General features: G+C 31.9%; 1 protein-coding gene across 1 annotated transcript in view; it reads right to left on the reverse strand.

The window, feature by feature from the left end:
* Positions 1-13,708, reverse strand: part of Ack-like (activated Cdc42 kinase-like) — a 78,399-nt gene extending 64,691 nt beyond the window's left edge. The window contains exon 1 of the mRNA XM_087150910.1: positions 13,448-13,708. The gene's annotated coding sequence lies outside the window, so the exon portion shown is untranslated. The remainder of the gene's footprint in view (positions 1-13,447) is intronic.
* Between the last annotated feature and the right edge of the window lie 9,196 nt (positions 13,709-22,904).

Raw genomic sequence — 22,904 nt, forward strand, 5'->3', positions numbered from 1 at the left:
GACTTCAGAAATTAATTAGGCCTAACTGTTATTTTTAAATTTTATTGAATTCGTCATTCCCTCACTAGTGTATAGAGTGAGGGAATGACGCTGAAGTGAGGGAATGATTCAAGATGAGTATTTTTTTTTGTTCAATCGTGCCAGCCAATTTTATTTCCCAAACCTGTAAAAACTATTAAATATATAAGACTAAATTATAATAAATATTAGATATACTTAGTATGTTATCATTTTCAAACTTTAGGTAGATGTAACTTAGATAAAAACATGTATTAAAATAAAATATTATTCCCTCACTATTAGTGTCATTCCCTCACTTTTTAAATAGTGAAAATAATTAATTTACTTATTAATTAATTTGAAAAATAAATTAAAAAATTAATAAATTAATTTATTAAATTAATTAATTTATTTATTAAATTAATTAATTAATTATTATAAATAAATTAATTATAAATTATTTAAAAAAATAATTAATTTAAATATTAAGTATATTTTATAGGATATATACTTTCTTTATAATGCCATTACATATTTCTATTAATATAAAAAGTTTCAGAGCTTTTTATTCACTTTACTTTTTCGGGATTTTATGAACTGAAAAATGACAGTTTTCGTGAGAATGACCCATATATAAAATTGTATCGTCTGAACCTCACAAAATGGCAATGAATCAAAAATTCGAACTTGCAATTTTAACTTCAAGATTCGAATTGTTTAAAAATTAAAATAAAATTAATAAAAGAAATTGTTTACCAGTAATTACATATCTTTCATTTAACTGTTTATATATATATACCGTTTCACTTTTTTTAATTATGTTCGCCGAGACTTTCTCCATTGTTAAGCAATAGGGACGTATATTTCCTTTGGGGTGGGTAACAATTATTTGGTAACAGTTTTCACCAAGGAAATGTTAAAGCGCGCTTGAAATTGGGGCATTTTCTTAGTAAGTCTCTATTTCAATTTTTTTTTCCAGAATTTCTTTCGACACAAAAAAATAACTATTTTTAATTGTAAATTTAATAACACAATAATGGAGTGAAAAATTTTAATCTTAAAAGAGGTTGTATCCCTTCAGTTATAAAATGTGAGGGGGGCTAAAGATTCCTCTTCCCCCTGGTTCCTGGAAAAGGGTAAATTTAATTACGTTTACATCATAATATTTCATACCTTGGCCAAGTTTCATGCTATATTAAAAATTCTCAACTTCTCAAGCATACAATATAGTTCCGAAACAAACTTACAAACACGTTGTCTCCTCCTGAAACCAAATGTCCAGAATACTGATCAAAAATTGGAACAATTTTGCCTTGTCACGAATTGTATTTTTTTTAAAAAAAAAATTTCTGTTTATACGTATTTACAAAGCTGTTGTTTATGAAAAAATGCAATTGGACTGGCGCTCGTTGGTTTCATTTTTAAATAGCAATGAAAAATTATAACTGAGGCAAGTAACTTTTTAGAAACAGTTTTATGACAAAAAAATATCATTATTTCAGTCAAATGGATTTTGTTTCAAGACCAAAATGTGAGAAAAAATAATCTTAAGACTATGCTAAAACCCATAATGCTATATTTTCTATGCCATAATTAAAAATTATAAAACGTTAATTAAGTTTAATAATTTGCTTTATTTCACTAAAAAAAAATGCATTACATTTATGAGTTAACTTTCTTCTAAGCAAAAATGGAATTTTTTGCCATTATTTGAAACTTGTGTCTCGAGAGGTTGAGTTTAATATCATTTCACCGAACAATTTTAGAGAAGGTTCAAGTTCCTTTTCCAAGCCCGCATTTATTTTAAGCTATTTCCCCTGTCTGTTCATAAGGTCAGTATTCTATAGCGGCAAAAAAGTATACTTTGCCGTGAGTTAAGGCATTTAAGCTTTTTTCATTCTGCTTGACAAAAGAGCTTCGTTTTTAATTTTTAATTTTGTTGACAATTTTTTCAAAATAAATAAATAAATAATAATTCGTTAATTATCGGGCTTTTAAAACGAGGCCGTTTTAAAGCCCAGGCAATTCTTTCTAATGACAGGGTAGCTACTCAAATCTAGAAAGAAAGAAAAAATTCCCTGTATATATTATACACAATATATTAAGAGAAAACACACAATCATTGTGCTCTTGTGTGTGAGCTATACTGGCCTAGTTTTATTTAATTAACTTATAGAAATACGAAACAGCTGAGCATACTTATAACAAATAATGCTATAGTAAATTAAATAATTGAGTATAGCTGAAATATCCTTAAATATCCAAAAGATTGGAAAGGATTGGATTAAGCTTTGAGCGGTCACCATATTTTTAAAAGAGGAAAATAAGAAATAAATTTTCCTGTATTTTCTGTAGAGAAAAACTGAAATAGGGAGATTTCCGTAACGTGATCTGTGGCAGAATAATCGCCAAGTCTTGGAAACTTTCGGACAGTGGCCCGCGAAAAACTTTAAAAAAAAAAAAAAAAAAAAAAAAAAAATCACAGAAAGGGACTAACTCGAAAGTTATAACTCGTAGCCACCCCCGAGCAAACAACTAAATGGTTTTTTTTAAAAAAATTTGCAAGTTTAAAATCAATTTGGCACCTTGGCGATTGTAGTTGGCGGAAATATCCCCACTCAAATTTCCATGTTATTTTAGGTGATTTTTAAATTCCTTGTATTGTCCAAGTTTTCCCTGTGGAGTGGCAACCCTGAATGAGACTTTTTTTTTAATCTTCCGTGGCAAAAAACGCTCAAACTATTATTTATTTATTTGAGCTTTGAAGAACAACCCAATTAACATTTCTTACTCTTCCACTGACTGACCTACAGAGTGAAAACCATAACTTCCGGTCACATGCATCAGAATGAGGATCACCATCGAACATTTTTTCCCCTGTCGAATTCTTTTCATCCCTCTCTTCCAGACAACTGAGAATCACGTGACAAGCATATCCGTCCTAATGACCAAGGATGAGAGAGTAATTAACAACTTTTAATTTTGTGGGTCACTGTCTGCAGCAAAATATTTATCAGCATCCATCTCATCACGAATGCAGAGAACGAAAAAAGCGTTGATGCGGCGAGAGAGATAAGAGAGAGAGTTTTGTTCCATGGCGTTCGTAATTTATGGACAGAGGCAGCTGATATTCCGGAGTGTCGCCTTTCATCTTCCTCAGGAATGCGTAATTATTATTAGAAAAGAAAAAAAAGAAGGTAGACGTATGTACTCAGAGAAAGATGTGCGCAGCAGCATCTCAGAGATCTAAGATGCGATCAGATAAGTTGATCGCTATTTTTTTCTTCTTTAATAATATTATTCGCCCTGACTTGAAACTTTTTAAAAAAACAAGCACCAAAAAAAAAAAAAAATAATAATAATAATGTTTTTCACTGCTTTATCAGTAAATCACAGATAATTGATAATTACTGACTCCTGTGGCAAAATTTCTTTAGGGTTTTCTGCGACAAAACCCTATATCTTTCTGCAAGATACTTTTAATTATAACAAGTATACACGTTACTAATTTAAAGTAACAAAAGAGTCAACTTCAAAAGAAAAAAACTTTTCGGAAAAAATAATGTAATTTTTTAAATTGAATATGTAATATTTTTTCATTCTAATATTATAAGCGATATTCCCGCATGTTATAGGGAGTAAATAGACGAATTATTTCCTTTTTTTTTTTGTAAGTCATCAGTAAAACAAATTTAAAAAAATTGTGAAATCCATAGCAGTAACTACCGAAAAAAAAAATCGATGGCGAAAATACGCAAATCAAACTCTTTAAAAAGGGAGTTACAGATACGTGTTTTCATTTCAAGATTTAGCTGTTTTAATAAATATCATTAAAAATATCGGATTTTAAAAACTGTGTGAAAATAATCAATAGCAATAATTGTTAAAAAAAATGAAACAAATCTTTCTGCAGAAAAGAAAATCAAAACTTTTACTTAATAATTCTCAAATGAGAATAGAAAAAATATAAGCATTTTGGCAACTATCATGAGCAAGAATAGCATATTTTGTATATAATTATGAAGAAAAGATAAAATCTTTCGAAAATTTCTGCAGAAAAGAAAAACCAAAAATTTTTTATTTCCCAAAGGAAAAATCTTTCTGCTCGGTAACATTCTGCGACAAACAATAAAAAAAAACTCTGTAACATTCTGCGACAACGTCGCAGTGTTCCACGATTCAGCCATCTCCATAGATACAACGCGAAAGAACTAATGCAAAACACAAATCAGTGAAGTGTTGGTCCTAAAAAATGTTCCAAAATAAGCAAACTATCCCACAACGGTTATACTTACTTCAGGGGCCTATTTAGGAGAAATTTAGGCCCAATTAAGTTAGCCCTTCGTAGATTATCAAAATCATACTGCCAACTCTTCTACACATTAATTCAAATTAACATTATGTGGCCAAGGGAAAACATAGTGCGTAGCGTTCTTAAAAAGTGCTTACTTTCGATTTTTGTTCCCTTAAGGTTTGAAAAGCCCTTAAGGCTGCTTTTTTCTTTGGGTGTTTTTAAAAAGTGCTGAATTTACCCTTTTCAATTAATAGATTTTTTTTCGTTACCATGTCGATTTTCGCCACGTACTATGCAAAAGCGTGCTTTTCACATTTGTTCTATTCAACGTTTTCACAATTCATTTCGGCGTACCGTCGGTCCATAGCGTTTGAAAGCTCCAATCATTTTACATTTTGGATGAAATACTTGCTAGCCCGTATGTGCGTCTACAGAGCTGGGTTAGGTGAGATTATTGCTCTTTCATAGACACCTCTGCTGCATTTTGCAAGATACTCTCAATTTTAGACTTCATATTCCACCCTCTGATATCGAACAGAAAAATCTCTAGATCTTTTTATGGTAGCTAATATAATCAAGAAAAAGAGTTCTTTGTCAAAAACTAGTTATTTTCTCACGATTATGTAAAGTCTCTGAAAATTATTTTGTATTTTGTTAATGTATATAGTGCTTTAAAATATTTTTTGAGTGCTTAAAAAGTACTTTAAAGGTGCTTATTTTTTGTTGAAAGATTTGGCTACGCACCCTGGAAAAAATATTTTTTTGACATGACAAGGCTTTCGAGGTATCGAAGTTCGAGAAGTTGTTGCACAATGATTCAGTGGCGAATGTGTGCATTGAACAAAGAAACCATATTTAATAACAAACAAATTTAATTAACAATAAAACAAAACGAAATGGGGCTCTCCAATAAGCCTTCCAGTCCAATCAATTGCTTGCCCGAAAGTGATAACAGAATTATTGTGAGTGATTAGAAACGCTCTCCCTTGATCAGGCAGAAAATTCGTAACAGAAGTCAAGAGTAAACTTTAGTTCCTTTAAAGAAAATCTACTGAATTTCAATACAAAAAAGAAATTCAACAATGAGTAAAACATTGGGTGATAGTTATAGAAAATTATGGGAAAAAAGATATTTGTTGAATAAATCAGGGGTGATTGCGAGCCCAATTAAAAAATCTTGAAAATTTCCTGAGTAAAATCATTAATGACGCATTTCAAAAAAATTAATGTCCTTATAACTTTAAATCGTTGATATATTCACAACGTGAAATTCTATATAAATTATGCATACCTGCCAACTTTTAATCCTTTCAAGGATGATTTTTCCAGTGGTAGTAAAATGAAATTTAAATTACAATATTAGGCAAAAACATTCGCTGTATTTTGAACAAGCTTATGCTGATTACTGCAACAAGATTACATATATATATATGCTTATTTTTTAAAAAAATAGTGGCGGATCAAAAATATTTTAAATTAAGTTTATAAATGCAAGGAATATATAGAAAGCATTCATTTTACTACCACTTTAAATTTAGAAATAAAATTTTACGCCAAATGCGTAAAAGTTGGCAGGTATGATTATGTGCAGCATAATTTAAATTAATAATCATGTATTTAGTTCACTTTTATCTCTAATCACATTTATTATTCTACCAAAAAAAAAAAATATTTACAAATGAAAGAGATGCCAAGTATAAATTCTAGTTCTAATATTTTTAAATAAAATATACAAGAATTTTTATACATGAATGTGATCGATGATTTCTGTAAACTTCTGGACTTGGGATTTCCGGATCGCGGTTAGCGAAAAATCTCGAAATCCGGATTTTTTTTTCCGGAGCACAATCATCTCTGATAAACGAAAATTGATCGAGCACGAGCCTTTTTGCAACATATTTTCTCTACCTCTCTCTTCATTGTTATTTACGCACTTATTCTTTCAGCCGCCTTTAAATTCCGAAAGTGAAGGAGGCACTCTAACGCCTCGTTGACACCCCGACCGACGTCAGCATCTTATTTCTCAGTTTCTATTTTTGGTTTCCAACAGCTCGAGAGTTTAAAGAACGACAAAGTGATCTTGACAAGAGAAATGATCTCATCCGAGTAGAGGGTTGACAAAGAAGGAAAAAAAAAAAATGTCGCACTCTTGACAAGGACCGGAGATAAAAAATTAAAAAAAAAAAAAAAAAACATTCGTCACCTAACCTGAAGATTGTCCTCATCCATCTTCAAACACAAGATCAATTTTAAGATCACGCAGTCCCTTTCACAATAAAATAAGAGCCGTAAAAAAATATTTACCTACTATTTAACCTACCTATAAAAGGCCTGTTTAGACGATCCAATTTCTTGGACAGAGATTGATTGATATTGATGGAAACTTGTTTTGCTTTGAGCTTGGATCGTGTAAACAAACATCCAAGAACTTGGTCCAACTTCTTGGACGATAGTAGAGCATGTTCTACTTTCCATCCAAGTTTTTTCTCTTTAACCAATCAGCGTCTTAGGTTTCGTGACGTCAACAAGCTGGCAGCAAATTATGTCATTTTGTTGTGGGTTTTCATAGATTTTAGTTCAAATAAATTGATCTGTTGAGGTTTATTTGTGTCATTATGATTTTATTTGAATTTATTTAGTAATTTTAAACTTATGTAAGTATTATTTTATAATGTTGAATATGAACAATGCGCATGCGCAAGTTTTTCTTTCAATGAATCAGCGACATTCAAGAACTTGGATAGTGTCAACGAATCATCCAATTTCTTGGACAGAGAAATCCGTCCAATTTCTCGGATTCAAGAAATTGGACCGTGTAAACAGGCCTTAAGTCGATAACAGATAACGACAATACTGCTGATTAGAGCCATGGTGGCTCAAGGGATAGAGCGTTCGCTTTCCAATGAGGTGAACCGGATTCGAATCTCAGTGATGGCTGGTCGATACGAATTCCACAATCCCGCTCACACTGACCACTGTGCTGACGTAAAATATCCTCAGTGGTAGATGGATCATGGGTTAGAGTCTCCTCGTCCTAACCGTAGGAGGTTTTCCTCTCCATGTAGAGCAAATGCGAGTCAGTTTAATCTAAAAACTCCTCCACAAAGGCAAATTTCTCCCAATACTTGATTCAGGAGTTCCCTTGTCTTGTAGATTGAGATTAAAATAACAAGGCTACGGAGTTGCCAAAAATTGGGTTGGCTGTTCATACTGATCGCAAAGTAGAGACTGGTAATAACAGCAGCTCTATTCAACACCGTTCCTTCCGATATTTAGTCACAAAAAACAAGAAGTGTGAAAATATTTTCCAACTATTTAACCGACCTATAAAACAATAGACAAAAATTATTTATAAAACTGCTTGTAAGCTAGAGATGTGTATTGTTCTGTTTTAATATCATTAGCCTTTTGTGTTCTTACACCGACGGATCTCCGGCGCAAACAATGTGGTAACATGTACATCCCATAATCAGCCACGGACTGGCTCGCCAATGTGGTTGATCACCACACACGGCCCACTACAGCTCCATCTCCCTAGCCCCTAGGTGCTGGACGATGAGCCCCCCAACCAGTGTTGATCGTGGAGCCATATTTCTTACATGTATAAAAAAATAATTGTGTTGTGGTTCACTATTTAATATTGTAGTGTGTTTTTTTTCCATGAAGTTAGCCTCAATGTTTATATGCTGCAATATAAATCCAATTTCTAATAATAACCAACTTGTTGATAAATCTTTTAATCCTAAACAACCCAATTTAGGTTCGTAGTCCCTGGGGATGTTACTCATTAAAAATTAGGGACTTAATGAGCATTCTCCATTATTTAGTGAAACAAACATCTTCGAGAAGAAGGTGGGGTCAGTTTTCTAATAAGAGGGAAGGGGATGTGTAGGTCAACTGGCAGCACAGCGGAGAAAGGCCAAAGCCAACTTGTACACAATCGGCCAATTCTCCAGTCTCCACAATTTTGTCATGGCATCAACCAGTCTCACAGAACGCTTTAAGTTTTCTAATTCTTTACATTTTTAATGCCAGCATACTATCTTCAAGTATGAGTTAGGTGAAACATTGCACAAAATGCAATGTCACCCTGAAGGCACCATGGCCATTTCTACGGAATCGGTCGCAAGTACTGCAGGAAAGCGAAAAACGAAACCAGGTTTTGTTTTTTCTGGCTGCCACATTTCTTAAATGAGATTTCCTGTTTTATTTCTATGATTAATGAAACTGGGTAAGTGCAACCCAAACCCTACCTTAACAACTAATTTAACTCCCTCATAATTAACCCTATCCCCAAATCCAAACTATTAGCTTCATCAGAATTAAGTTCATGATAATTATTGTTAATAATTGTAAACCATTGTGTTATTGGTTAGCTACTCTAGCTTAACCGCTTACATAAGGCATTTAATAATTAACTGTGACTGATCACTATATTTGTAGTCTAATTAACTAGCTGTCGTTTAATATGTAAGTACCGTAATTGTAATGTAGGTGTAAAACGATTAACGTAATTTCAAATGCAATTATTTATAGCTGCAACTATCATTACCCGATTTACTGTTATTTTGCTACCGTCATTGTAATTAAATTGGTCTAAATTCATTGCCTTACATATGCATTATAAATGATTTTATATTATTATTTTGTTTATTGGTTTCATTTTATTTATTTCATGTTATCCTTTTTACTTTCAGGAAGTTCAGACAGACTAGCTTTAGTGTGTCTGAATGGTTGAAAGGCCATGACAAACTTGTAAACCCACAACACAGGTCGGCTGGCCACCTGCGATGACCAAACAGCAAGGAAGATTATAACAGAAATACTTTATTACACATTAGCAGATATGCGCAATATGTACAAGAACATGCGAACTACGTTTGTGAAACACTTTTTACCATCACATTATACAAAAGTCAAAATTTCCTCATTCAACCCTACAGCCAATATTTATCTTTAAAAAAAAAAAAAAAAACGATTCTAAAACATTCTACCTTATTTATTGAAAATTCAAAAAAAGAAAGGTATAAAATAAATCACATTCTTGAGCTTTTAAAAAGACTTAAAGAAGAAATTAGAAGACATTCAATCTCAGCAGACTGTTTCAAAGTTAATTTAAAAAACAAAAATGTTGATGCAATAGATTTATCATATAATTTAAATCCTGCAAATCCATTTTGACACATATTCCCTTTTAGAAAAAACTACTAAATTTAAAGAAATATATGTTGTTATAGATAATAATCAATATCAGGGATGATTGCGACACAAAATAAAAAACCCTGAAAATTTTAAGTGCAAAAATTCAATATCAAGATATTAATTTCTATACCACGCATGTTTTGTATTTAACATAATGTTTTAACAAGATTTATAATGAAATCATTATGAATATCACATTACTTTTTAAAGGATTTAGCATGACTTAACGATAACAGGGTGATTGTGAGCCGAAGTTAAAATTCCGAAAAATTTCTTGACTTAATATTTAAATTGAAAAAAATTTAAACAAGGTTTTTTTCCTTTTTCTCAATATGTCTTAGTTTACTTAAAATATATTTAAAATTTTACACATAACTATGATGACCTGGAAAAGTAATTAAAATTTACAAATATGTCTTTCTTTCTTGAATTTATGATTATAATAACTATTTACTGATAAAAAAAATGAATATTAATCATGAATATATGCTTATAAAGTATCAGGCTCTCCCTTACAAACAAAAATAAACTGTGTTTTTAAGTTCCACCTTTGAAAATTTAACTTCCGGAAACTTCTGTGATCACTGTTAGAGAAAAATCCGGATTTTTTCTGGAGCACAATCAGCCCTGCTATAATAAAGTGGCGAATTATATATGCCTTTGAATTATTTAGAACAGTGTTTCTTAACCTTTTTGATATAATGGACTCCTTTTAAAATTTTTTAAGAAGTCACGGACCACCCTCCTGTGAAAAAAATAATTGTAAAAAACATCAATTATTAGAAAACATTTAATTTAATTATTTTAATAGTATACAAAATTTTTAAAATTAATATTTTTAATGTGAAGGTTGCTGCTGCTTTTCCTTAATTAATAAAATGAATTGGGGGATGGTTTTCGAAAAAGCAACGTGCATATCATGTTCAACATTCAATCGATTTGGATGTTATGTTTTTATTGTCACAAGTGTGGAAAATACACTGTAGCAAACGGAATTATAGCGGCCATAGCTCGCTTTACAAGCAATGGGTAGGCTTCCAAACGTTTTAAAAATTAGGAATAGTCAGCTGTCCCCCAAAATATAACTCATGGACCCCTTAGGGGTTCATGAACCACAGGTTAAGAAACCCTGATTTAGAAATAGAGGTGGATAAAAGCCTGATAAATTGAATTTATTAAAGCAAGAATCACAATTAATAAACTACCACACGAAAATATTTATTCGCTATCCGGAGCAAGTTGGCATCTCTGTAAATACATTAACAAAATGCTTCAAAGCAATTCCTTACAAAATGCTTCAATAAATTTTCAAAGACTTATTATAAAAATATTTTAATGAAATTTTTTTAATGAAATAAAAATTTTTTTTAATTAGATTAAAATTATTTTCAAAAAATACTTTTAATCACTATATACACTAACAAAATGCTAAATAATTTTCAGACTTTACATGATCATGATAAAATAACTCATTTCTAACAAAAAACTCTATTCTTGATTATATTAGTCGTTATAAAATGATCGACAGATTTTTTGGTTCGACCACAGAGGGTGGAAAATAAAGTCAGAAATTGAGAATAGCTTGCAAAATGCAGCTGAGTTGCACAAGAGAGAACAAGAATCTCAAACTCAACTCAGTAGACAGACATTCGGACTAGTAAGTATTTCATCAAACATGTAAAATTAATGGCACTTTCACATGCTATGAACCAACGGTACGCTGAAATAGATTGTGAAAACGTTGAATAGAAAAATGTGAAAAACACGCTTTTGCATACATGGCAAAAACTGACATGGTAACGAGAGAAAAAAAAAACTCATTTACAAAAGGGGAAAGTTAAGCACTTTTTAAATACACACCTTTAAAAAAGCACCTTTAAGGGCTTTTAAAAAACGAAAATTGAAAATAAGCACCTTTAAGCACTTAAAAACGCAACGTACCGTTTAATATATATATTTTTTTCCTACAAATCATGATTGATTATCATACAAACATCAATAATTTGAATAGTTTATAACCTCAAAAACTTAAAAAGGCAACCGCAATCTATTTTTCGACATTCCAATGAAATTTTTAGGTAGTTGGACACTGAAAGATGTTTAATTTAATAGCTGTTTAGTTTAAAAAAAATAATTCAACCTTTTGAAATTTTTTTATTTGTCATACCTTTATGTTTATGCAATTTAATTATTTTAATAAACTTCCATGGTTTTGAAAATTATTTTATTATTTGAGGATTACAACTGGTTAGCTTCACAAAGTTTTCCTTTTTTTTTTTATTATGCATAGTTTAAAAGTGCTTTATTTGAGTTTTTGGGGTAACAAAATGTGTTTAAATTTGTTAAAATTACTGCTTCATATCCAGGGTTGCAAAAAACCCACCTACCCAGTAAAACCCATCCTTAAGTAAGATTTTCTAAAATTGATTTCTTTTTTATCCTCTGTTACACAAAAAACTAACTGTGTTTGGAGACTGGAGGAGTCACTTTACTGGCTAAATTTGATTGCATGGCCATTAATTGGTCAGTGCCTTTGATTCGCTTTCTATGCATAAAATAATAATTTCCTCAAATATTTTTAAAATTAAAATCAGGGGTCTGTCCAGACATTTTGTGAAAGGTCCGTTTTCCGTGAAACTGTGAAAAAATTACTCACATTCTTTCAACCAGGGTCCGTTTTCATGAATTTGTGCAAATAGGGTCCGTTATTGCAAAAAAAAACTTTTTCAAGGAGTTTTTAAATTGTAAAGACATACAAGATTATGCTCAACACTGTAAAATTATAATTAAAAAAATTAAATTTTCAAAAATAAACAACAATTGCTGCTTCTAAATAAGAGATGCAACATACAAATATTTGGTATTTAGCCTATACTGCTGAACGCAGAATATTAATTTCGGACGAATAATGGACGAATCGGCTGCCGAACACAAAACTTAATTCGTGTACATCCATCTTTCTTGTTTTCTGCCCTGGAAAGGGTTTATTCGATTAACAAAATAATAATGAAGATAAACAAATTTGTGAAGGGTCCGATTAAAAGAAAAATCATTTTCTGAAGGGTCCGTTTTTAAGTTAAAATATTTTGTGAAGGGTCCGTTAACGGACCAAAATTTCTTCTAAACAGATCCCTGAAAATATAAATAAAAAGTAATCCTGCGTTAAAATAAGTTTCAAACATGTGAGTACATATAACATTTTGTAATTGCGATGTCAGAAAAAAAACTTTTTTTGACTTATACACCAATTTATATGCATTAATCACACTTTAATTACCCAATATAACCCAGAAAAGCCCAATAAAACACACCCGGGTTGTCTTCCAGAAAAATGTGGGTTATGATTTATATCCTAAAAATGATTTATTTTATGCACGTTAAGTTTTTTAGTTCGTTTCAAAACATCATGGCAAGTCAGAGGGGTCTAAAGCATATTTGTGCCCACAGGCCCTGCATATTATTAAAACTGTGATGATATTAGTTCTGAAATACTTTTAGGTACCTTAAATATTTTACTAACCATGAACTGTTAACCATAGCGATCTCTATACAAAGGTGAAAATCGGGTTAAAATATTTGTAGTTTATTACTATCCGCTTTTGAATTGACAAATAATCAAGAAAATAACTTTTGAAAATGATAGGCAAACTTCTGTAAGTAGTTATTAAAAGGAGAAATATTTTTAGACAATAGATTATTGACGGCTGTTCAAATATTAAACAATTATGTTCGGTAAGTCGAATGTCCGTGAATGTTCAGTGCAAGTTGAATATATTATGTGCAAGCAATAACTTGTGCATAATTATGACTCACAAAAGCTTGCTTGATTTTGAATATGTAAATAAGATACATACAGTTTTCTTTTAGGTTATCGCGGTGATTTTCTTTTAGAATCTTATCAGTGCAAAAAGAAAAAAAAGAGAAGAACGAAAAATACAGCAAGAAACTCACCGTAAGAAAAATATCACTAGACTGGGGACCAGTAAATCCAAATGACATGAAATAGCACAATTTTATAAGATCACAATATTGTTTTCAGAGCACATATTCCACACCCACTACCATCGCTAGTAAGCTTGTCACTCCAAATCATAAACACTAAACACTCTGTAAACATCTAAGCAAACTTTACTTTGTGCATTTGTATCATATCGATAAGAAATATCGTGCAAATATTAATCGATTTTTTAGTGTCGAAAGTTCTCGTACAGTGTGGTCAAATCGGTTGTCGCTGCATTACTTACAAGCGATCGCAATGATCGAATACGCCATCTGGGGAGAAGACGGTTCCATGCCTTTGACCCTTCCCACTCCTCCTCTATTCAGTTGTATAGGAATGTACTACTATACTTTTCCATTTCTTAATATTTTACGTATGCAATTGTTAAAAATACCAATTAAAATTTCCATGATGATTTCTTTTAGAACAGTGTTTAATGAAGAAAATTATCTTTTACATATAGGATCCTTTAATATATCGAAAAACTAATTAAATATATAATATAATGTAAAAAAAAAAGAAAAAAGTAAAAAAAAAATTTATACACAGACACTTGATTTCAAACCAAGAACACATTTCGCATGCTAAACTATCGTGATAATATTGTAAAAGAAGTTTATAAAAAAAATATAATAAAAATAAACTAATTTTCCGGGATTTTTCGAGTTTTTAAGCATTATTTGAAATTTCGAAAATAAAAAAAATTATCTTTTATACATAGGATCCTTTAATCTATCGAAAAACACATTAAATGAATAATATAATGCAAAAAAAAAAAATAAAAGAAAAAAAAAATTTTAAAAATTGACCACAGCCGGAGTTCGAACCTGCACCTCCACGCTTTAAGGCGTAAGTCACTAGCACGCAGTCTTAGCCGTTGAACCACATTTATACGGGGATCGGGCTACTACATAGATTCAAGAACCCTTTCCCGGTTAGCTAAACAAAAGATTTGAGGGGTCTTTCTCGCCCCTCTAATTAGTCTATAAATATTTTCCTTTATTGGGTGGATTGGCTCAACGAGGTCAACTTTAGATCCGAGATACAAATTTATAGCTTAATATTAAAGGGAGTTAGACGGACTTGAAATTTGAATCTTTTTCCCGCCATTTTATTTTATTTTATTTTTTATTCCATTATGCGTTCTTTCACCATGTAAGACTGATTTCAAACACAGAACACATTTCGCATGCTAATCTGTCGTGAAAGTATTGTTAAAAGAGTATAAAAAATATTTTAATATAAATAAACTAATTTTCCGGGATTTTTCCAGTTTTTAAGCATTATTTGAAATTTCTCGAATAAAAAAAAATATTTTTTTCATGTAGGGTCCCTTAATATATCGAAAAACCCATGAAATAAATAATATAATGTAAAAAAAAATATAAAAAATTTCTAAAAATAAACATCAGCCGGGGATCGAACCTGCACCCCCTCGCTTAAGGCGTAAGTGACTAGCCCGCGGTTTTAGCCATTGAACCACGTTTATTCGGGTATCGGGTTACTACATAGATTCAAGTACCTTCTCCCGATTAGCTAAACAAAAGACTTGAGGGGTCTTTGTGGCCCCTCTAATTGGTTTATAAATATTTTCCTAGGTAGGGTGGTTCGACTCTCAGAGGCCAACTTTTCGCCCGAGTTTGAAAATTATAGCTTAATAAGAAAGGGAGTTAGACGGACTTGAAATTTGAACCTTTTCCCCGCCATTTTATTTTATTTCATTTTTTATTCCATTATGCGTTCTTTCACCAAGAAAGACTGATTTCAAACACAGAACACATTTCGCATGCTAAACTGTCGTGAAAATATTGTAAAACGAGTATAAAAAATACTTCAATATAAATAAACTAATTTTCCGGGATTTTTTCAGTTTTTAAGCATTATTTGAAATTTCTCGAATAAAAAAAATATCTTTTTCATGTAGGGTCCCTTAATATATCGAAAAACACATGAAATAAATAATATAACGTAAAAAAAATATATATAAAAAATTACTGAAAATAAACCTCAGCCGGGGTTCGAACCTGCATCCCCTCGCTAGAGGCCTAAGTGACTAGCCCGCGGTTTTAGCCGTTAAACCACATTTATACGGGGATCGGGTTACTACATAGATTCAAGTACCTTCTCCCGATTAGTTAATCAAAAGGCTTGAGGGGTCTTTGTGGCCCCTCTAATTGGTATATAAATATTTTCCTTGGTAGGGTGGTTCGACTCTCAGAGGCCAACTTTCCGTCCGAGTTTGAAAATTATAGCTTAATATTGAAGGGACTTAGACGGACTTGAAATTTGAGCCTTTTTCCCGCCATTTTATTTTATTTTATTTTTTATTCCAATATGCGTTCTTTCACCAAGAAAGACTGATTTCAAACACAGAACACATTTCGCATGCTAAACTGTCGTGAAAATATTGTAAAAAGAGTATTAAAAATATTTTAATATAAATAAACTAATTTTCCGGGATTTTTCCAGTTTTTAAGCATTATTTGAAATTTCTCGAATAAAAAAAAATATTTTTTACATGTAGGCTTCTTTAATATATCGAAAAACACACTAAGTAAATAATATAATGAAAAAAAAAAAAAAAAAAAGAAAAAAAAATATATAAAAAATTTCTAAAAATTGATCTCAGCCGGATTTCGAACCTGCACCTCCTCGCTTGAAGCCTCAATCAATAGCGCGCGGTTTTAGCCGTTGAACCACGTTTATTCGGGTATCGGGTTACTACATAGATTCAAGTACCTTCTCCCGATTAGCTAAACAAAAGGCTTGAGGGGTCTCTGTGGTCCCTCTAATTGGTATATAAATATTTTCCTTGGTGGGGTGGTTCGACTCTCAGAGGCCAACTTTCCGTCCGAGTTTGAAAATTATAGCTTAATATTGAAGGGAGTTAGACGGACTTGAAATTTGAGCCTTTTTCCCGCCATTTTATTTAATTTTATTTTTTATTCCATTATGCGCTCTTGCACCAAGAAAGACTGATTTCAAACACAGAACACATTTCGCATGCTAATCTGTCGTGAAAATATTGTAAAAAGAGTATAAAAAATATTTTAATATAAATAAACTAATTTTCCGGGATTTTTCCAGTTTTTAAGCATTATTTGAAATTTCTCGAATAAAAAAAATATCTTTTTCATATAGGGTCCCTTAATATGTCGAAAAACACATGAAATAAATAATATAACGTAAAAAAAAATGTATAAAAAATTTCTGAAAATAAACCTCAGCCGTGGTTCGAACCTGCATCCCCTCGCTAGAGGCCTAAGTGAGTAGCCCGCGGTTTTAGCCGTTGAACCACGTTTATACGGGGTTCGGGTTACTACATAGATTCAAGTACCTTCGCCCGATTAGTTAATTAAAAGGCTTGAGGGGTCTTTGTGGCCCATCTAATTGGTATATAAATATTTTCCTTGGTAGGGTGGTTCGACTCTCAGAGGCCAACATTCCGTCCGAATTTGACAATTATAGCTTAATATTAAAGGGACTTAGACGGACTTGAAATTTGAGCCTTTTTCCCGCCATTTTATTTTATTTTATTTTTTATTCCATTATGTGTTCTTTTACCAAGAAACACATTTGATTTCAAACACAGAACACATTTCGCATGCTAAACTATCGTGAAAATATTGTAAAATGAGTAAAAAAAATATTTCAATATAAATAAACTAATTTTCCGGGATTTTTCCAGTTTTTAAACATTATTTGAAATTTCTCGAATAAAAAAAAGTATTTTTTACATGTAGGGTCCTTTATTATATCGAAAAACACATTAAGTAAATAATATAATGTAAAAAAAAAAAAACGGAAAAAATGTAAAGAATTTCTAAAAATTGATCTCCGCCGGGGTACGAACCTGCACTCCCTCGATTGAGGCCTAAGTCACTAGCACGTGGTTTTAGCCGTTGAACCACGTTTATTTGGGTATCGGGTTACTACATAGATTCAAGTACCTTCTCCCGATTAGTTAATCAAAATTCTTGAGGGGTCTTTGTGGCCCCTCTAATTGCTATATAAATATTTTCCTTGGTAGGGTGGTTCGACTCTCGGAGGCCAACTTTCCGTCCGAGTTTGAAAATTATAGCTTAATATTGAAGGGACTTAGACGGACTTGAAATTTGAACCTTTTCCCCGCCATTTTATTTTATTTTATTTTTTATTCCATTATGCGTTCTTTCACCAAGAAAGACTGATTTCAAACACAGAACACATTTCGCATGCTAAACTGTCGTGAAAATATTGTAAAAAGAGTATAAAAAATATTTTAATATAAATAAACTATTTTTCCGGGATTTTTCCAGTTTTTAAGCATTATTTGAAATTTCTCGAATAAAAAAAAATATTTTTTACATGTAGGCTTCTTTAATATATCGAAAAACACATTAAGTAAATAATATAATGAAAAAAAAAAAAAAAAAGAAAAAAAAATATATGAAAAATTTCTAAAAATTGATCTCAGCCGGATTTCGAACCTGCACCTCCTCGCTTGAAGCCTCAATCAATAGCGCGCGGTTTTAGCCGTTGAACCACGTTTATTCGGGTATCGGGTTACTACATAGATTCAAGTACTTTCTCCCGATTAGCTAAACAAAAGGCTTGAGGGGTCTCTGTGGCCCCTCTAATTGGTATATAAATATTTTCCTTGGTGGGGTGGTTCGACTCTCAGAGGCCAACTTTCCGTCCGAGTTTGAAAATTATAGCTTAATATTGAAGGGAGTTAGACGGACTTGAAATTTGAGCCTTTTTCCCGCCATTTTATTTAATTTTATTTTTTATTCCATTATGCGCTCTTGCACAAAGAAAGACTGATTTCAAACACAGAACACATTTCGCATGCTAATCTGTCGTGAAAATATTGTAAAAAGAGTATAAAAAATATTTTAATATAAATAAACTAATTTTCCGGGATTTTTCCAGTTTTTAAGCATTATTTGAAATTTCTCGAATAAAAAAAATATCTTTTTCATATAGGGTCCCTTAATATGTCGAAAAACACATGAAATAAATAATATAACGTAAAAAAAATGTATAAAAAATTTCTGAAAATAAACCTCAGCCGTGGTTCGAACCTGCATCCCCTCGCTAGACGCCTAAGTGAGTAGCCCGCGGTTTTAGCCGTTGAACCACGTTTATACGGGGTTCGGGTTACTACATAGATTCAAGTACCTTCGCCCGATTAGTTAATTAAAAGGCTTGAGGGGTCTTTGTGGCCCATCTAATTGGTATATAAATATTTTCCTTGGTAGGGTGGTTCGACTCTCAGAGGCCAACTTTCCGTCCGAATTTGACAATTATAGCTTAATATTAAAGGGACTTAGACGGACTTGAAATTTGAGCCTTTTTCCCGCCATTTTATTTTATTTTATTTTTTATTCCATTATGTGTTCTTTTACCAAGAAACACATTTGATTTCAAACACAGAACACATTTCGCATGCTAAACTATCGTGAAAATATTGTAAAATGAGTAAAAAAAATATTTCAATATAAATAAACTAATTTTCCGGGATTTTTCCAGTTTTTAAGCATTATTTGAAATTTCTCGAATAAAAAAAGTATTTTTTACATGTAGGGTCCTTTATTATATCGAAAAACACATTAAGTAAATAATATAATGTAAAAAAAAAAAAAAAAAAAAAACAGAAAAAATGTAAAGAATTTCTAAAAATTGATCTCCGCCGGGGTACGAACCTGCACTCCCTCGCTTGAGGCCTAAGTCACTAGCACGTGGTTTTAGCCGTTGAACCACGTTTATTCGGGTATCGGGGTACTACATAGATTCAAGTACCTTCTCCCGATTAGTTAATCAAAAGGCTTGAGGGGTCTTTGTGGCCCCTCTAATTGGTATATAAATATTTTCCTTGGTAGGGTGGTTCGACTCTCGGAGGCCAACTTTCCGTCCGAGTTTGAAAATTATAGCTTAATATTGAAGGGACTTAGACGGAATTGAAATTTGAGTCTTTTTCCCGCCATTTTATTTTATTTTATTTTTTATTCCATTATGCGCTCTTTCACCAAGAAAGACTGATTTCAAATACAGAACACATTTCGCATGCAAAATTGTCGTGAAATATTGTAAAAAGAGTATAAAAAATATTTCATTATAAATAAACTAATTTTCCGGGATTTTTCCAGTTTTTAAGCATTATTTGAAATTTCTCGAATAAAAAAAATATCTTTTTCATATAGGGTCCCTTAATATGTCGAAAAACACATGAAATAAATAATATAACGTAAAAAAAAATTTATAAAAAATTACTGAAAATAAACCTCAGCCGGGGTTCGAACCTGCATCCCATCGCTAGAGGCCTAAGTGAGTAGCCCGCGGTTTTAGCCGTTGAACCACGTTAATACGGGGATCGGGTTACTACATAGATTCAAGTACCTTCTCCCGATTAGTTAATCAAAAGGCTTGAGGGGTCTTTGTGGCCCATCTAATTGGTATATAAATATTTTCCTTGGTAGGGTGGTTCGACTCTCAGAGGCCAACTTTCCGTCCGAATTTGACAATTATAGCTTAATATTAAAGGGACTTAGACGGACTTGAAATTTGAGCCATTTTCCCGCCATTTTATTTTATTTTATTTTTTATTCCATTATGTGTTCTTTTACCAAGAAAGACATTTGATTTCAAACACAGAACACATTTCGCATGCTAAACTATCGTGAAAATAATGTAAAAAGAGTATAAAAAATATTTCAATACAAATAAACTAATTTTCCGGGATTTTCCAGTTTTTAAGCATTATTTGAAATTTCTCGAATAAAAAAAAAATATTTTTTACATGTAGGGTCCTTTATTATATCGAAAAACACATTAAGTAAATAATATAATGTAAAAAAAAAAAAAAAAAAAACAGAAAAAATGTAAAGAATTTCTAAAAATTGATCTCCGCCGGGGTACGAACCTGCACTCCCTCGCTTGAGGCCTAAGTCACTAGCGCGCGGTTTTAGCCGTTGAACCACGTTTATTCGGGTATCGGGTTACTACATAGATTCAAGTACCTTCACCCGATTAGTTAATCAAAAGGCTTGAGGGGTCTTTGCGGCCCTTCTAATTGGTATATAAATATTTTCCTTGGTAGGGTGGTTCGACTCTCGGAGGCCAACTTTCCGTCCGAGTTTGAAAATTATAGCTTATTATCTAAGGGACTTAGACGGACTTGAAATTGTAGTCTTTTTCCCGCCATTTTATTGTATTTTATTTTTTATTCCATTATGCGTTCTTTTACCAAGAAAGACATTTGATTTCAAACACAGAACACATTTCGCATGCTAAACTATCGTGAAAATATTGTAAAATGAGTAAAAAAAATATTTCAATATAAATAAACTAATTTTCCGGGATTTTTCCAGTTTTTAAGCATTATTTGAAATTTCTCGAATAAAAAAAAGTATTTTTTACATGTAGGGTCCTTTATTATATCGAAAAACACATTAAGTAAATAATATAATGTAAAAAAAAAAAAAAAAAAACAGAAAAAATGTAAAGAATTTCTAAAAATTGATCTCCCCCGGGGAACGAACCTGCACTCCCTCGCTTGAGGCCTAAGTCACTAGCACGTGGTTTTAGCCGTTGAACCACGTTTATTTGGGTATCGGGTTACTACATAGATTCAAGTACCTTCTCCCGATTAGTTAATCAAAAGGCTTGAGGGGTCTTTGTGGCCCCTCTAATTGGTATATAAATATTTTCCTTGGTAGGGTGGTTCGACTCTCGGAGGCCAACTTTCCGTCCGAGTTTGAAAATTATAGCTTAATATTGAAGGGACTTAGACGGACTTGAAATTTGAGCCTTTTTCCTGATATTTTATTTTATTTTATTTTATTTTTTATTCCATTATGCGTTCTTTAACCAAGAAAGATATTTGATTTCAAACACAGAACACATTTCGCATGCTAAACTGTCGTGAAAATATTGTAAAAAGAGTATAAAAAATATTTCAATATAAATAAACTAATTTTCCGGGATTTTTCCAGTTTTTAAGCATTATTTGAAATTTCACGAATAAAAAAAATATTTTTTACATGTTGGGTCCCTTAATATATCGAAAAACACATGAAAAAAATAATAATATAATGTAAAAAAAACAAAACACAAAAAAATATAAAAAATTTCTAAAAGTAAACCTCTGCCGGGGTTCGAACCTGCACCCCCTCGCTTGAAGCCTAAGTCGCAAGCGCGCGGTTTCAGCCGTTGAACCACGTTTTTTCGGGTATCGGGTTACTACATAGATTCAAGTACCTTCTCCCGATTAGCTAAAAGAAAGGCGTGAGGGTCTTTGTGGCCCCTCTAATTGGTATATAAATATTTTCCTTGGTGGGGTGGTTCGACGCTCAGAGGATAACTTTCCGTCCGAGTTTGAAAATTATATCTTAATATTGAAGGGAGTTAGACGGACTTGAAATTTGAGCCTTTTTCCCGCCATTTTGTTTTATTTTATTTTTTATTCCATTATGTGCTCTTTCACCAAAAAAGACTGATTTCAAATACAGAACACATTTCGCATGCTAAACTGTCGTGAAAATATTGTAAAAAGAGTATAAAAAATATTTCAATATAAATAAACTAATTTTCCGGGATTTTTCCAGTTTTTAAGCATTATTTGAAATTTCTCGAATAAAAAAAATATCTTTTTCATGTAGGGTCCCTTAATATATCGAAAAACGCATGAAATAAATAATATATCGTAAAAAAAATATATATATAAAAAATTTCTGAAAATAAACCTCAGCCGGGGTTCGAACCTGACCCCTCGCTAGAGGCCTAAGTGACTAGCCCGCGGTTTTAGCCGTTGAACCACGTTTATACGGGGCTCGGGTTACTTCATAGATTCAAGTACCTTCTCCCGATTAGCTAAACAAAAGGCTTGAGGCGTCTTTTTGGCCCCTCTAATTGGTATATAAATATTTTCCTTGGTGGGGTGGTTCGAATCTCAGAGGATAACTTTCCGTCCGAGTTTGAAAATTATAGCTTAATAGTGAAGGGAGTTAGACGGACTTGAAATTTGAGCCTTTTTCCCGCCATTTTATTTTATTTTATTTTTTATTCCATTATGCGCTCTTTCACCAAGAAAGACTGATTTCAAACACAGAACACATTTCGCATGCTAAATTGTCGTGAAAATATTGTAAAAAGAGTATAAAAAATATTTTAATATAAATAAACTAATTTTCTGGAATTTTTCCAGTTTTTAAGCATTATTTGAAATTTCTCGAATAAAAAAAAATATTTTTTTCATGTAGGGTCCCTTAATATATCGAAAAACACATGAAATAAATAATATAATGTAAAAAAAAATATAAAAAATTTCTAAAAATAAACATCAGCCGGGGATCGAACCTGCACCCCCTCGCTTAAGGCGTAAGTGACTAGCCCGCGGTTTTAGCCATTGAACCACGTTTATTCGGG

The sequence above is a fragment of the Parasteatoda tepidariorum genome, chromosome 9 (assembly GCF_982258835.1).
Source record: "Parasteatoda tepidariorum strain Cologne lab strain chromosome 9, Ptep-v5.0, whole genome shotgun sequence".
Lineage (NCBI taxonomy): Eukaryota > Metazoa > Arthropoda > Arachnida > Araneae > Theridiidae > Parasteatoda > Parasteatoda tepidariorum.